The 16,073-nt window shown below is 35.9% G+C and overlaps 1 protein-coding gene across 5 annotated transcripts in view; it reads right to left on the minus strand.

Annotated features, from left to right (window-relative positions):
* Positions 1-16,073, minus strand: part of LOC146469206 (uncharacterized) — a 44,083-nt gene that overhangs the window by 9,929 nt on the left and 18,081 nt on the right. The window contains exon 1 of one of the 5 annotated variants that reach the window (XM_085123857.1): positions 7,047-7,128. The exons of 2 other annotated variants lie outside the window; for them this stretch is intronic. The gene's annotated coding sequence lies outside the window, so the exon portion shown is untranslated. Of the gene's footprint in view, positions 1-7,046; positions 7,129-16,073 lie in introns of those variants that run through there. 2 more of the 5 variants (XM_085123860.1, XM_085123859.1) reach the window with 2 other exon arrangements.

Below are 16,073 nucleotides of genomic sequence, written 5' to 3' on the forward strand. Positions count from 1 at the left end.
GAGAATAATCAATGACATCGCTAATTCGAAAATGTTTCGTTCTCGCTCTGAAGCAAACACGACAGTGAAAAGAAAAAAACATAATGACAACTGGAGTAAACCAGTTTGTTTAAGTTTAAGGTGGCTTCTAAACAAAGCTCACTGAATCTAGTTAAACACAACAACACTGAACAGCAGACGAAAAAAAATGCCCGTAGAAACATCGTCGTAACTAAGCACTTTGATTACTTAGCGATATGTGAAAGAGAAATACCAACTCTAACTGAATAAAACATGATTGTTCAAGACTTACTGAGACCTTTCAGTTGCTCATCCACTGACCGCGCGCACATCGCAAAGAAGGCCTGAGAGTCAATGTCATCATCCTGTCACTAAAACAATAATAAACAAAATAATAGTGACATGTTGTCGCCGAAACGTCATGTTTTAGCATGCTATTACCATATTCATACTTGACTATTTACAATATTAAATGCGTTAAGGGCTAGGAAGCCTATATAGAAGCCGGGGGCTTATTAACTATAGGCTTCCTAGAACTATTGGATAAACCATAGAAGTTAAGGGTACTGATTGAAATTTCCACTTAAATTTTTTATAAAGAAGAAAAAAAAGAAAAGGTAAAGAAAAGGTGTGTAGCTCAACAAAGAGTCAATTTAACTTAGAAAGAAGGAATTTTTCAAGTCTTTTGCCAAACAAACTGATAGTTTCACTGTTTTGAATTTCACGACTTAGCGAGTTGAAAAACGAAGGACCTTGAAACCGAATTGAGAATTTTCGAAGATTAGTTCGACAATAAGGTATATAGAAAAGGTTGGAATTTCTTGTTTTATAAGAATGTATTTGACTTGCAAGAGTAAACGTATCACGAAAATAATTTGCAAGTAAGCTTCTTTTAAAAAGATACATAAATTTACCTATTTGGTATAAATAACTGTCAGAGAATTTTAATCTCGCTCCTTTCTTTTTATTTTGAAATGATCCAACACCCTAACAAGAAACCCCACCATCCACAGGTCCCTTGTGTAGGGGGGATGAATCTTGCACTCAGATAACGATAACTTGCCGCTCACGACAAGACAGTGAGTGAGGAGAACTGCCGGCCACTAAGCCGAATATTAAGACAGCACCTTTCGCCACTAGCGCTCACATCAGCCGTCTAGAATTGACCTACATCCATATATAACATGGACAGGTGTCTTCCAAGTGGTACGTCTTGAGGTTTGACATGTTTGAGCATGCGTACTGCTAAAACTCATATAACGAATAGATAAATACCTCGTTGTTTATTTCAAGAAAATGATCAGGCAATGATCAAAAATATGAAAAGCTAGGGGGGAAAAACACACTTGTGATTAGTCTATAAGGTCACTTAACGACAAGGGAATCTTTTCATTATCTTAATTTTGTTTTATATAAAAAAAACGCTCAATGTTTGTGATTGTTCATTCTACCCAAGCCTTGGCATCCGTGCAGATCGACGTTGTAGTTCATATTTTTTTTTTTTTTATCTCAGTTAACCCTTTAACCTCTAATATCAGAGAAAAAATTCTCCTATCTTGTCCTGTTACTTTTCTTATAAAAGTACTGTGGAGAAGTTATTACAACATCAGAAAATTCAAGTTGGGCGATCATATCTTTAATTCTCATGACTTTATGGGTTGAATAAGCATGGATATTACAAGGAGAAATTTGATGCTGATCACTGTTAGGGCTTAAAGGGTTAAGGTGGTCTTTCACTCAAGGAGTTAATTTGTTTGGTAAAAGTTTCCGGCAAAGTTCGTTTCCATTACTTATAGGGATTCACGCCCTGGCTTCAAAATGAGTCTTTTCCAGTCACATGTCATAATAGTTAATGATTAACCAGCATGCTAAGTAAAAAAATAGGGCTGTTGATTGCAAAGAACGATATCTTACTAACGAGAAATAGCTTTTCTTTAAATTGAAATGGCCCAAAATTTGATTTCTCTGAACAATTCAACTTAAAATGAGAAAAAACATCATTTTGACAACCACTCGTCATATAATTAGTTTTGACAAATGCGAGTATTTCGAGCGACGGGCTAAGCAAAATAAATTTCCACGCAGTTCGAGAAAGTAACTGACGCATTCGCGGAAAGTCTGATTGTGTCGATTAGCTAGGTAAACTTACGGTATTTAACTGAAAGGAAGTTTTCTCGCAAAGAGGTGCACGTGCGACTGATAACAAGACAAGTTAGCGATGATTCTTGAAACGAACAAGTTCACAGCCACTGAGAATAATCAATGACATCGCTAATTCGAAAATGTTTCGTTCTCGCTCTGAAGCAAACACGACAGTGAAAAGAAAAAAACATAATGACAACTGGAGTAAACCAGTTTGTTTAAGTTTAAGGTGGCTTCTAAACAAAGCTCACTGAATCTAGTTAAACACAACAACACTGAACAGCAGACGAAAAAAAATGCCCGTAGAAACATCGTCGTAACTAAGCACTTTGATTACTTAGCGATATGTGAAAGAGAAATACCAACTCTAACTGAATAAAACATGATTGTTCAAGACTTACTGAGACCTTTCAGTTGCTCATCCACTGACCGCGCGCACATCGCAAAGAAGGCCTGAGAGTCAATGTCATCATCCTGTCACTAAAACAATAATAAACAAAATAATAGTGACATGTTGTCGCCGAAACGTCATGTTTTAGCATGCTATTACCATATTCATACTTGACTATTTACAATATTAAATGCGTTAAGGGCTAGGAAGCCTATATAGAAGCCGGGGGCTTATTAACTATAGGCTTCCTAGAACTATTGGATAAACCATAGAAGTTAAGGGTACTGATTGAAATTTCCACTTAAATTTTTTATAAAGAAGAAAAAAAAGAAAAGGTAAAGAAAAGGTGTGTAGCTCAACAAAGAGTCAATTTAACTTAGAAAGAAGGAATTTTTCAAGTCTTTTGCCAAACAAACTGATAGTTTCACTGTTTTGAATTTCACGACTTAGCGAGTTGAAAAACGAAGGACCTTGAAACCGAATTGAGAATTTTCGAAGATTAGTTCGACAATAAGGTATATAGAAAAGGTTGGAATTTCTTGTTTTATAAGAATGTATTTGACTTGCAAGAGTAAACGTATCACGAAAATAATTTGGAAGTAAGCTTCTTTTAAAAAGATACATAAATTTACCTATTTGGTATAAATAACTGTCAGAGAATTTTAATCTCGCTCCTTTCTTTTTATTTTGAAATGATCCAACACCCTAACAAGAAACCCCACCATCCACAGGTCCCTTGTGTAGGGGGGATGAATCTTGCACTCAGATAACGATAACTTGCCGCTCACGACAAGACAGTGAGTGAGGAGAACTGCCGGCCACTAAGCCGAATATTAAGACAGCACCTTTCGCCACTAGCGCTCACATCAGCCGTCTAGAATTGACCTACATCCATATATAACATGGACAGGTGTCTTCCAAGTGGTACGTCTTGAGGTTTGACATGTTTGAGCATGCGTACTGCTAAAACTCATATAACGAATAGATAAATACCTCGTTGTTTATTTCAAGAAAATGATCAGGCAATGATCAAAAATATGAAAAGCTAGGGGGGAAAAACACACTTGTGATTAGTCTATAAGGTCACTTAACGACAAGGGAATCTTTTCATTATCTTAATTTTGTTTTATATAAAAAAAACGCTCAATGTTTGTGATTGTTCATTCTACCCAAGCCTTGGCATCCGTGCAGATCGACGTTGTAGTTCATATTTTTTTTTTTTTTTATCTCAGTTAACCCTTTAACCTCTAATATCAGAGAAAAAATTCTCCTATCTTGTCCTGTTACTTTTCTTATAAAAGTACTGTGGAGAAGTTATTACAACATCAGAAAATTCAAGTTGGGCGATCATATCTTTAATTCTCATGACTTTATGGGTTGAATAAGCATGGATATTACAAGGAGAAATTTGATGCTGATCACTGTTAGGGCTTAAAGGGTTAAGGTGGTCTTTCACTCAAGGAGTTAATTTGTTTGGTAAAAGTTTCCGGCAAAGTTCGTTTCCATTACTTATAGGGATTCACGCCCTGGCTTCAAAATGAGTCTTTTCCAGTCACATGTCATAATAGTTAATGATTAACCAGCATGCTAAGTAAAAAAATAGGGCTGTTGATTGCAAAGAACGATATCTTACTAACGAGAAATAGCTTTTCTTTAAATTGAAATGGCCCAAAATTTGATTTCTCTGAACAATTCAACTTAAAATGAGAAAAAACATCATTTTGACAACCACTCGTCATATAATTAGTTTTGACAAATGCGAGTATTTCGAGCGACGGGCTAAGCAAAATAAATTTCCACGCAGTTCGAGAAAGTAACTGACGCATTCGCGGAAAGTCTGATTGTGTCGATTAGCTAGGTAAACTTACGGTATTTAACTGAAAGGAAGTTTTCTCGCAAAGAGGTGCACGTGCGACTGATAACAAGACAAGTTAGCGATGATTCTTGAAACGAACAAGTTCACAGCCACTGAGAATAATCAATGACATCGCTAATTCGAAAATGTTTCGTTCTCGCTCTGAAGCAAACACGACAGTGAAAAGAAAAAAACATAATGACAACTGGAGTAAACCAGTTTGTTTAAGTTTAAGGTGGCTTCTAAACAAAGCTCACTGAATCTAGTTAAACACAACAACACTGAACAGCAGACGAAAAAAAATGCCCGTAGAAACATCGTCGTAACTAAACACTTTGATTACTTAGCGATATGTGAAAGAGAAATACCAACTCTAACTGAATAAAACATGATTGTTCAAGACTTACTGAGACCTTTCAGTTGCTCATCCACTGACCGCGCGCACATCGCAAAGAAGGCCTGAGAGTCAATGTCATCATCCTGTCACTAAAACAATAATAAACAAAATAATAGTGACATGTTCTCACCGAAACGTCATGTTTTAGCATGCTATTACCATATTCATACTTGACTATTTACAATATTAAATGCGTTAAGGGCTAGGAAGCCTATATAGAAGCCGGGGGCTTATTAACTATAGGCTTCCTAGAACTATTGGATAAACCATAGAAGTTAAGGGTACTGATTGAAATTTCCACTTAAATTTTTTATAAAGAAGAAAAAAAAGAAAAGGTAAAGAAAAGGTGTGTAGCTCAACAAAGAGTCAATTTAACTTAGAAAGAAGGAATTTTTCAAGTCTTTTGCCAAACAAACTGATAGTTTCACTGTTTTGAATTTCACGACTTAGCGAGTTGAAAAACGAAGGACCTTGAAAGCGAATTGAGAATTTTCGAAGATTAGTTCGACAATAAGGTATATAGAAAAGGTTGGAATTTCTTGTTTTATAAGAATGTATTTGACTTGCAAGAGTAAACGTATCACGAAAATAATTTGGAAGTAAGCTTCTTTTAAAAAGATACATAAATTTACCTATTTGGTATAAATAACTGTCAGAGAATTTTAATCTCGCTCCTTTCTTTTTATTTTGAAATGATCCAACACCCTAACAAGAAACCCCACCATCCACAGGTCCCTTGTGTAGGGGGGATGAATCTTGCACTCAGATAACGATAACTTGCCGCTCACGACAAGACAGTGAGTGAGGAGAACTGCCGACCACTAAGCCGAATATTAAGACAGCACCTTTCGCCACTAGCGCTCACATCAGCCGTCTGGAATTGACCTACATCCATATATAACATGGACAGGTGTCTTCCAAGTGGTACGTCTTGAGGTTTGACATGTTTGAGCATGCGTACTGCTAAAACTCATATAACGAATAGATAAATACCTCGTTGTTTATTTCAAGAAAATGATCAGGCAATGATCAAAAATATGAAAAGCTAGGGGGGAAAAACACACTTGTGATTAGTCTATAAGGTCACTTAACGACAAGGGAATCTTTTCATTATCTTAATTTTGTTTTATATAAAAAAAACGCTCAATGTTTGTGATTGTTCATTCTACCCAAGCCTTGGCATCCGTGCAGATCGACGTTGTAGTTCATATTTTTTTTTTTTTTATCTCAGTTAACCCTTTAACCTCTAATATCAGAGAAAAAATTCTCCTATCTTGTCCTGTTACTTTTCTTATAAAAGTACTGTGGAGAAGTTATTACAACATCAGAAAATTCAAGTTGGGCGATCATATCTTTAATTCTCATGACTTTATGGGTTGAATAAGCATGGATATTACAAGGAGAAATTTGATGCTGATCACTGTTAGGGCTTAAAGGGTTAAGGTGGTCTTTCACTCAAGGAGTTAATTTGTTTGGTAAAAGTTTCCGGCAAAGTTCGTTTCCATTACTTATAGGGATTCACGCCCTGGCTTCAAAATGAGTCTTTTCCAGTCACATGTCATAATAGTTAATGATTAACCAGCATGCTAAGTAAAAAAATAGGGCTGTTGATTGCAAAGAACGATATCTTACTAACGAGAAATAGCTTTTCTTTAAATTGAAATGGCCCAAAATTTGATTTCTCTGAACAATTCAACTTAAAATGAGAAAAAACATCATTTTGACAACCACTCGTCATATAATTAGTTTTGACAAATGCGAGTATTTCGAGCGACGGGCTAAGCAAAATAAATTTCCACGCAGTTCGAGAAAGTAACTGACGCATTCGCGGAAAGTCTGATTGTGTCGATTAGCTAGGTAAACTTACGGTATTTAACTGAAAGGAAGTTTTCTCGCAAAGAGATGCACGTGCGACTGATAACAAGACAAGTTAGCGATGATTCTTGAAACGAACAAGTTCACAGCCACTGAGAATAATCAATGACATCGCTAATTCGAAAATGTTTCGTTCTCGCTCTGAAGCAAACACGACAGTGAAAAGAAAAAAACATAATGACAACTGGAGTAAACCAGTTTGTTTAAGTTTAAGGTGGCTTCTAAACAAAGCTCACTGAATCTAGTTAAACACAACAACACTGAACAGCAGACGAAAAAAAATGCCCGTAGAAACATCGTCGTAACTAAACACTTTGATTACTTAGCGATATGTGAAAGAGAAATACCAACTCTAACTGAATAAAACATGATTGTTCAAGACTTACTGAGACCTTTAAGTTGCTCATCCACTGACCGCGCGCACATCGCAAAGAAGGCCTGAGAGTCAATGTCATCATCCTGTCACTAAAACAATAATAAACAAAATAATAGTGACATGTTGTCGCCGAAACGTCATGTTTTAGAATGCTATTACCATATTCATACTTGACTATTTACAATATTAAATGTGTTAAGGGCTAGGAAGCCTATATAGAAGCCGGGGGCTTATTAACTATAGGCTTCCTAGAACTATTGGATAAACCATAGAAGTTAAGGGTACTGATTGAAATTTCCACTTCAATTTTTTTTAAAGAAGAAAAAAAAGAAAAGGTAAAGAAAAGGTGTGTAGCTCAACAAAGAGTCAATTTAACTTAGAAAGAAGGAATTTTTCAAGTCTTTTGCCAAACAAACTGATAGTTTCACTGTTTTGAATTTCACGACTTAGCGAGTTGAAAAACGAAGGACCTTGAAAGCGAATTGAGAATTTTCGAAGATTAGTTCGACAATAAGGTATATAGAAAAGGTTGGAATTTCTTGTTTTATAAGAATGTATTTGACTTGCAAGAGTAAACGTATCACGAAAATAATTTGGAAGTAAGCTTCTTTTAAAAAGATACATAAATTTACCTATTTGGTATAAATAACTGTCAGAGAATTTTAATCTCGCTCCTTTCTTTTTATTTTGAAATGATCCAACACCCTAACAAGAAACCCCACCATCCACAGGTCCCTTGTGTAGGGGGGATGAATCTTGCACTCAGATAACGATAACTTGCCGCTCACGACAAGACAGTGAGTGAGGAGAACTGCCGACCACTAAGCCGAATATTAAGACAGCACCTTTCGCCACTAGCGCTCACATCAGCCGTCTAGAATTGACCTACATCCATATATAACATGGACAGGTGTCTTCCAAGTGGTACGTCTTGAGGTTTGACATGTTTGAGCATGCGTACTGCTAAAACTCATATAACGAATAGATAAATACCTCGTTGTTTATTTCAAGAAAATGATCAGGCAATGATCAAAAATATGAAAAGCTAGGGGGGAAAAACACACTTGTGATTAGTCTATAAGGTCACTTAACGACAAGGGAATCTTTTCATTATCTTAATTTTGTTTTATATAAAAAAAACGCTCAATGTTTGTGATTGTTCATTCTACCCAAGCCTTGGCATCCGTGCAGATCGACGTTGTAGTTCATATATATATATTTTTTTATCTCAGTTAACCCTTTAACCTCTAATATCAGAGAAAAAATTCTCCTATCTTGTCCTGTTACTTTTCTTATAAAAGTACTGTGGAGAAGTTATTACAACATCAGAAAATTCAAGTTGGGCGATCATATCTTTAATTCTCATGACTTTATGGGTTGAATAAGCATGGATATTACAAGGAGAAATTTGATGCTGATCACTGTTAGGGCTTAAAGGGTTAAGGTGGTCTTTCACTCAAGGAGTTAATTTGTTTGGTAAAAGTTTCCGGCAAAGTTCGTTTCCATTACTTATAGGGATTCACGCCCTGGCTTCAAAATGAGTCTTTTCCAGTCACATGTCATAATAGTTAATGATTAACCAGCATGCTAAGTAAAAAAATAGGGCTGTTGATTGCAAAGAACGATATCTTACTAACGAGAAATAGCTTTTCTTTAAATTGAAATGGCCCAAAATTTGATTTCTCTGAACAATTCAACTTAAAATGAGAAAAAACATCATTTTGACAACCACTCGTCATATAATTAGTTTTGACAAATGCGAGTATTTCGAGCGACGGGCTAAGCAAAATAAATTTCCACGCAGTTCGAGAAAGTAACTGACGCATTCGCGGAAAGTCTGATTGTGTCGATTAGCTAGGTAAACTTACGGTATTTAACTGAAAGGAAGTTTTCTCGCAAAGAGATGCACGTGCGACTGATAACAAGACAAGTTAGCGATGATTCTTGAAACGAACAAGTTCACAGCCACTGAGAATAATCAATGACATCGCTAATTCGAAAATGTTTCGTTCTCGCTCTGAAGCAAACACGACAGTGAAAAGAAAAAAACATAATGACAACTGGAGTAAACCAGTTTGTTTAAGTTTAAGGTGGCTTCTAAACAAAGCTCACTGAATCTAGTTAAACACAACAACACTGAACAGCAGACGAAAAAAAATGCCCGTAGAAACATCGTCGTAACTAAACACTTTGATTACTTAGCGATATGTGAAAGAGAAATACCAACTCTAACTGAATAAAACATGATTGTTCAAGACTTACTGAGACCTTTAAGTTGCTCATCCACTGACCGCGCGCACATCGCAAAGAAGGCCTGAGAGTCAATGTCATCATCCTGTCACTAAAACAATAATAAACAAAATAATAGTGACATGTTGTCGCCGAAACGTCATGTTTTAGAATGCTATTACCATATTCATACTTGACTATTTACAATATTAAATGTGTTAAGGGCTAGGAAGCCTATATAGAAGCCGGGGGCTTATTAACTATAGGCTTCCTAGAACTATTGGATAAACCATAGAAGTTAAGGGTACTGATTGAAATTTCCACTTCAATTTTTTTTAAAGAAGAAAAAAAAGAAAAGGTAAAGAAAAGGTGTGTAGCTCAACAAAGAGTCAATTTAACTTAGAAAGAAGGAATTTTTCAAGTCTTTTGCCAAACAAACTGATAGTTTCACTGTTTTGAATTTCACGACTTAGCGAGTTGAAAAACGAAGGACCTTGAAAGCGAATTGAGAATTTTCGAAGATTAGTTCGACAATAAGGTATATAGAAAAGGTTGGAATTTCTTGTTTTATAAGAATGTATTTGACTTGCAAGAGTAAACGTATCACGAAAATAATTTGGAAGTAAGCTTCTTTTAAAAAGATACATAAATTTACCTATTTGGTATAAATAACTGTCAGAGAATTTTAATCTCGCTCCTTTCTTTTTATTTTGAAATGATCCAACACCCTAACAAGAAACCCCACCATCCACAGGTCCCTTGTGTAGGGGGGATGAATCTTGCACTCAGATAACGATAACTTGCCGCTCACGACAAGACAGTGAGTGAGGAGAACTGCCGACCACTAAGCCGAATATTAAGACAGCACCTTTCGCCACTAGCGCTCACATCAGCCGTCTAGAATTGACCTACATCCATATATAACATGGACAGGTGTCTTCCAAGTGGTACGTCTTGAGGTTTGACATGTTTGAGCATGCGTACTGCTAAAACTCATATAACGAATAGATAAATACCTCGTTGTTTATTTCAAGAAAATGATCAGGCAATGATCAAAAATATGAAAAGCTAGGGGGGAAAAACACACTTGTGATTAGTCTATAAGGTCACTTAACGACAAGGGAATCTTTTCATTATCTTAATTTTGTTTTATATAAAAAAAACGCTCAATGTTTGTGATTGTTCATTCTACCCAAGCCTTGGCATCCGTGCAGATCGACGTTGTAGTTCATATATATATATTTTTTTATCTCAGTTAACCCTTTAACCTCTAATATCAGAGAAAAAATTCTCCTATCTTGTCCTGTTACTTTTCTTATAAAAGTACTGTGGAGAAGTTATTACAACATCAGAAAATTCAAGTTGGGCGATCATATCTTTAATTCTCATGACTTTATGGGTTGAATAAGCATGGATATTACAAGGAGAAATTTGATGCTGATCACTGTTAGGGCTTAAAGGGTTAAGGTGGTCTTTCACTCAAGGAGTTAATTTGTTTGGTAAAAGTTTCCGGCAAAGTTCGTTTCCATTACTTATAGGGATTCACGCCCTGGCTTCAAAATGAGTCTTTTCCAGTCACATGTCATAATAGTTAATGATTAACCAGCATGCTAAGTAAAAAAATAGGGCTGTTGATTGCAAAGAACGATATCTTACTAACGAGAAATAGCTTTTCTTTAAATTGAAATGGCCCAAAATTTGATTTCTCTGAACAATTCAACTTAAAATGAGAAAAAACATCATTTTGACAACCACTCGTCATATAATTAGTTTTGACAAATGCGAGTATTTCGAGCGACGGGCTAAGCAAAATAAATTTCCACGCAGTTCGAGAAAGTAACTGACGCATTCGCGGAAAGTCTGATTGTGTCGATTAGCTAGGTAAACTTACGGTATTTAACTGAAAGGAAGTTTTCTCGCAAAGAGATGCACGTGCGACTGATAACAAGACAAGTTAGCGATGATTCTTGAAACGAACAAGTTCACAGCCACTGAGAATAATCAATGACATCGCTAATTCGAAAATGTTTCGTTCTCGCTCTGAAGCAAACACGACAGTGAAAAGAAAAAAACATAATGACAACTGGAGTAAACCAGTTTGTTTAAGTTTAAGGTGGCTTCTAAACAAAGCTCACTGAATCTAGTTAAACACAACAACACTGAACAGCAGACGAAAAAAAATGCCCGTAGAAACATCGTCGTAACTAAACACTTTGATTACTTAGCGATATGTGAAAGAGAAATACCAACTCTAACTGAATAAAACATGATTGTTCAAGACTTACTGAGACCTTTAAGTTGCTCATCCACTGACCGCGCGCACATCGCAAAGAAGGCCTGAGAGTCAATGTCATCATCCTGTCACTAAAACAATAATAAACAAAATAATAGTGACATGTTGTCGCCGAAACGTCATGTTTTAGAATGCTATTACCATATTCATACTTGACTATTTACAATATTAAATGTGTTAAGGGCTAGGAAGCCTATATAGAAGCCGGGGGCTTATTAACTATAGGCTTCCTAGAACTATTGGATAAACCATAGAAGTTAAGGGTACTGATTGAAATTTCCACTTCAATTTTTTTTAAAGAAGAAAAAAAAGAAAAGGTAAAGAAAAGGTGTGTAGCTCAACAAAGAGTCAATTTAACTTAGAAAGAAGGAATTTTTCAAGTCTTTTGCCAAACAAACTGATAGTTTCACTGTTTTGAATTTCACGACTTAGCGAGTTGAAAAACGAAGGACCTTGAAAGCGAATTGAGAATTTTCGAAGATTAGTTCGACAATAAGGTATATAGAAAAGGTTGGAATTTCTTGTTTTATAAGAATGTATTTGACTTGCAAGAGTAAACGTATCACGAAAATAATTTGGAAGTAAGCTTCTTTTAAAAAGATACATAAATTTACCTATTTGGTATAAATAACTGTCAGAGAATTTTAATCTCGCTCCTTTCTTTTTATTTTGAAATGATCCAACACCCTAACAAGAAACCCCACCATCCACAGGTCCCTTGTGTAGGGGGGATGAATCTTGCACTCAGATAACGATAACTTGCCGCTCACGACAAGACAGTGAGTGAGGAGAACTGCCGACCACTAAGCCGAATATTAAGACAGCACCTTTCGCCACTAGCGCTCACATCAGCCGTCTAGAATTGACCTACATCCATATATAACATGGACAGGTGTCTTCCAAGTGGTACGTCTTGAGGTTTGACATGTTTGAGCATGCGTACTGCTAAAACTCATATAACGAATAGATAAATACCTCGTTGTTTATTTCAAGAAAATGATCAGGCAATGATCAAAAATATGAAAAGCTAGGGGGGAAAAACACACTTGTGATTAGTCTATAAGGTCACTTAACGACAAGGGAATCTTTTCATTATCTTAATTTTGTTTTATATAAAAAAAACGCTCAATGTTTGTGATTGTTCATTCTACCCAAGCCTTGGCATCCGTGCAGATCGACGTTGTAGTTCATATATATATATTTTTTTATCTCAGTTAACCCTTTAACCTCTAATATCAGAGAAAAAATTCTCCTATCTTGTCCTGTTACTTTTCTTATAAAAGTACTGTGGAGAAGTTATTACAACATCAGAAAATTCAAGTTGGGCGATCATATCTTTAATTCTCATGACTTTATGGGTTGAATAAGCATGGATATTACAAGGAGAAATTTGATGCTGATCACTGTTAGGGCTTAAAGGGTTAAGGTGGTCTTTCACTCAAGGAGTTAATTTGTTTGGTAAAAGTTTCCGGCAAAGTTCGTTTCCATTACTTATAGGGATTCACGCCCTGGCTTCAAAATGAGTCTTTTCCAGTCACATGTCATAATAGTTAATGATTAACCAGCATGCTAAGTAAAAAAATAGGGCTGTTGATTGCAAAGAACGATATCTTACTAACGAGAAATAGCTTTTCTTTAAATTGAAATGGCCCAAAATTTGATTTCTCTGAACAATTCAACTTAAAATGAGAAAAAACATCATTTTGACAACCACTCGTCATATAATTAGTTTTGACAAATGCGAGTATTTCGAGCGACGGGCTAAGCAAAATAAATTTCCACGCAGTTCGAGAAAGTAACTGACGCATTCGCGGAAAGTCTGATTGTGTCGATTAGCTAGGTAAACTTACGGTATTTAACTGAAAGGAAGTTTTCTCGCAAAGAGATGCACGTGCGACTGATAACAAGACAAGTTAGCGATGATTCTTGAAACGAACAAGTTCACAGCCACTGAGAATAATCAATGACATCGCTAATTCGAAAATGTTTCGTTCTCGCTCTGAAGCAAACACGACAGTGAAAAGAAAAAAACATAATGACAACTGGAGTAAACCAGTTTGTTTAAGTTTAAGGTGGCTTCTAAACAAAGCTCACTGAATCTAGTTAAACACAACAACACTGAACAGCAGACGAAAAAAAATGCCCGTAGAAACATCGTCGTAACTAAACACTTTGATTACTTAGCGATATGTGAAAGAGAAATACCAACTCTAACTGAATAAAACATGATTGTTCAAGACTTACTGAGACCTTTAAGTTGCTCATCCACTGACCGCGCGCACATCGCAAAGAAGGCCTGAGAGTCAATGTCATCATCCTGTCACTAAAACAATAATAAACAAAATAATAGTGACATGTTGTCGCCGAAACGTCATGTTTTAGAATGCTATTACCATATTCATACTTGACTATTTACAATATTAAATGTGTTAAGGGCTAGGAAGCCTATATAGAAGCCGGGGGCTTATTAACTATAGGCTTCCTAGAACTATTGGATAAACCATAGAAGTTAAGGGTACTGATTGAAATTTCCACTTCAATTTTTTTTAAAGAAGAAAAAAAAGAAAAGGTAAAGAAAAGGTGTGTAGCTCAACAAAGAGTCAATTTAACTTAGAAAGAAGGAATTTTTCAAGTCTTTTGCCAAACAAACTGATAGTTTCACTGTTTTGAATTTCACGACTTAGCGAGTTGAAAAACGAAGGACCTTGAAAGCGAATTGAGAATTTTCGAAGATTAGTTCGACAATAAGGTATATAGAAAAGGTTGGAATTTCTTGTTTTATAAGAATGTATTTGACTTGCAAGAGTAAACGTATCACGAAAATAATTTGGAAGTAAGCTTCTTTTAAAAAGATACATAAATTTACCTATTTGGTATAAATAACTGTCAGAGAATTTTAATCTCGCTCCTTTCTTTTTATTTTGAAATGATCCAACACCCTAACAAGAAACCCCACCATCCACAGGTCCCTTGTGTAGGGGGGATGAATCTTGCACTCAGATAACGATAACTTGCCGCTCACGACAAGACAGTGAGTGAGGAGAACTGCCGACCACTAAGCCGAATATTAAGACAGCACCTTTCGCCACTAGCGCTCACATCAGCCGTCTAGAATTGACCTACATCCATATATAACATGGACAGGTGTCTTCCAAGTGGTACGTCTTGAGGTTTGACATGTTTGAGCATGCGTACTGCTAAAACTCATATAACGAATAGATAAATACCTCGTTGTTTATTTCAAGAAAATGATCAGGCAATGATCAAAAATATGAAAAGCTAGGGGGGAAAAACACACTTGTGATTAGTCTATAAGGTCACTTAACGACAAGGGAATCTTTTCATTATCTTAATTTTGTTTTATATAAAAAAAACGCTCAATGTTTGTGATTGTTCATTCTACCCAAGCCTTGGCATCCGTGCAGATCGACGTTGTAGTTCATATATATATATTTTTTTATCTCAGTTAACCCTTTAACCTCTAATATCAGAGAAAAAATTCTCCTATCTTGTCCTGTTACTTTTCTTATAAAAGTACTGTGGAGAAGTTATTACAACATCAGAAAATTCAAGTTGGGCGATCATATCTTTAATTCTCATGACTTTATGGGTTGAATAAGCATGGATATTACAAGGAGAAATTTGATGCTGATCACTGTTAGGGCTTAAAGGGTTAAGGTGGTCTTTCACTCAAGGAGTTAATTTGTTTGGTAAAAGTTTCCGGCAAAGTTCGTTTCCATTACTTATAGGGATTCACGCCCTGGCTTCAAAATGAGTCTTTTCCAGTCACATGTCATAATAGTTAATGATTAACCAGCATGCTAAGTAAAAAAATAGGGCTGTTGATTGCAAAGAACGATATCTTACTAACGAGAAATAGCTTTTCTTTAAATTGAAATGGCCCAAAATTTGATTTCTCTGAACAATTCAACTTAAAATGAGAAAAAACATCATTTTGACAACCACTCGTCATATAATTAGTTTTGACAAATGCGAGTATTTCGAGCGACGGGCTAAGCAAAATAAATTTCCACGCAGTTCGAGAAAGTAACTGACGCATTCGCGGAAAGTCTGATTGTGTCGATTAGCTAGGTAAACTTACGGTATTTAACTGAAAGGAAGTTTTCTCGCAAAGAGATGCACGTGCGACTGATAACAAGACAAGTTAGCGATGATTCTTGAAACGAACAAGTTCACAGCCACTGAGAATAATCAATGACATCGCTAATTCGAAAATGTTTCGTTCTCGCTCTGAAGCAAACACGACAGTGAAAAGAAAAAAACATAATGACAACTGGAGTAAACCAGTTTGTTTAAGTTTAAGGTGGCTTCTAAACAAAGCTCACTGAATCTAGTTAAACACAACAACACTGAACAGCAGACGAAAAAAAATGCCCGTAGAAACATCGTCGTAACTAAACACTTTGATTACTTAGCGATATGTGAAAGAGAAATACCAACTCTAACTGAATAAAACATGATTGTTCAAGACTTACTGAGACCTTTAAGTTGCTC

Source organism: Pavona decussata, unplaced genomic scaffold (assembly GCF_977016875.1).
Source record: "Pavona decussata unplaced genomic scaffold, jaPavDecu1.1 SCAFFOLD_127, whole genome shotgun sequence".
NCBI lineage: Eukaryota > Metazoa > Cnidaria > Anthozoa > Scleractinia > Agariciidae > Pavona > Pavona decussata.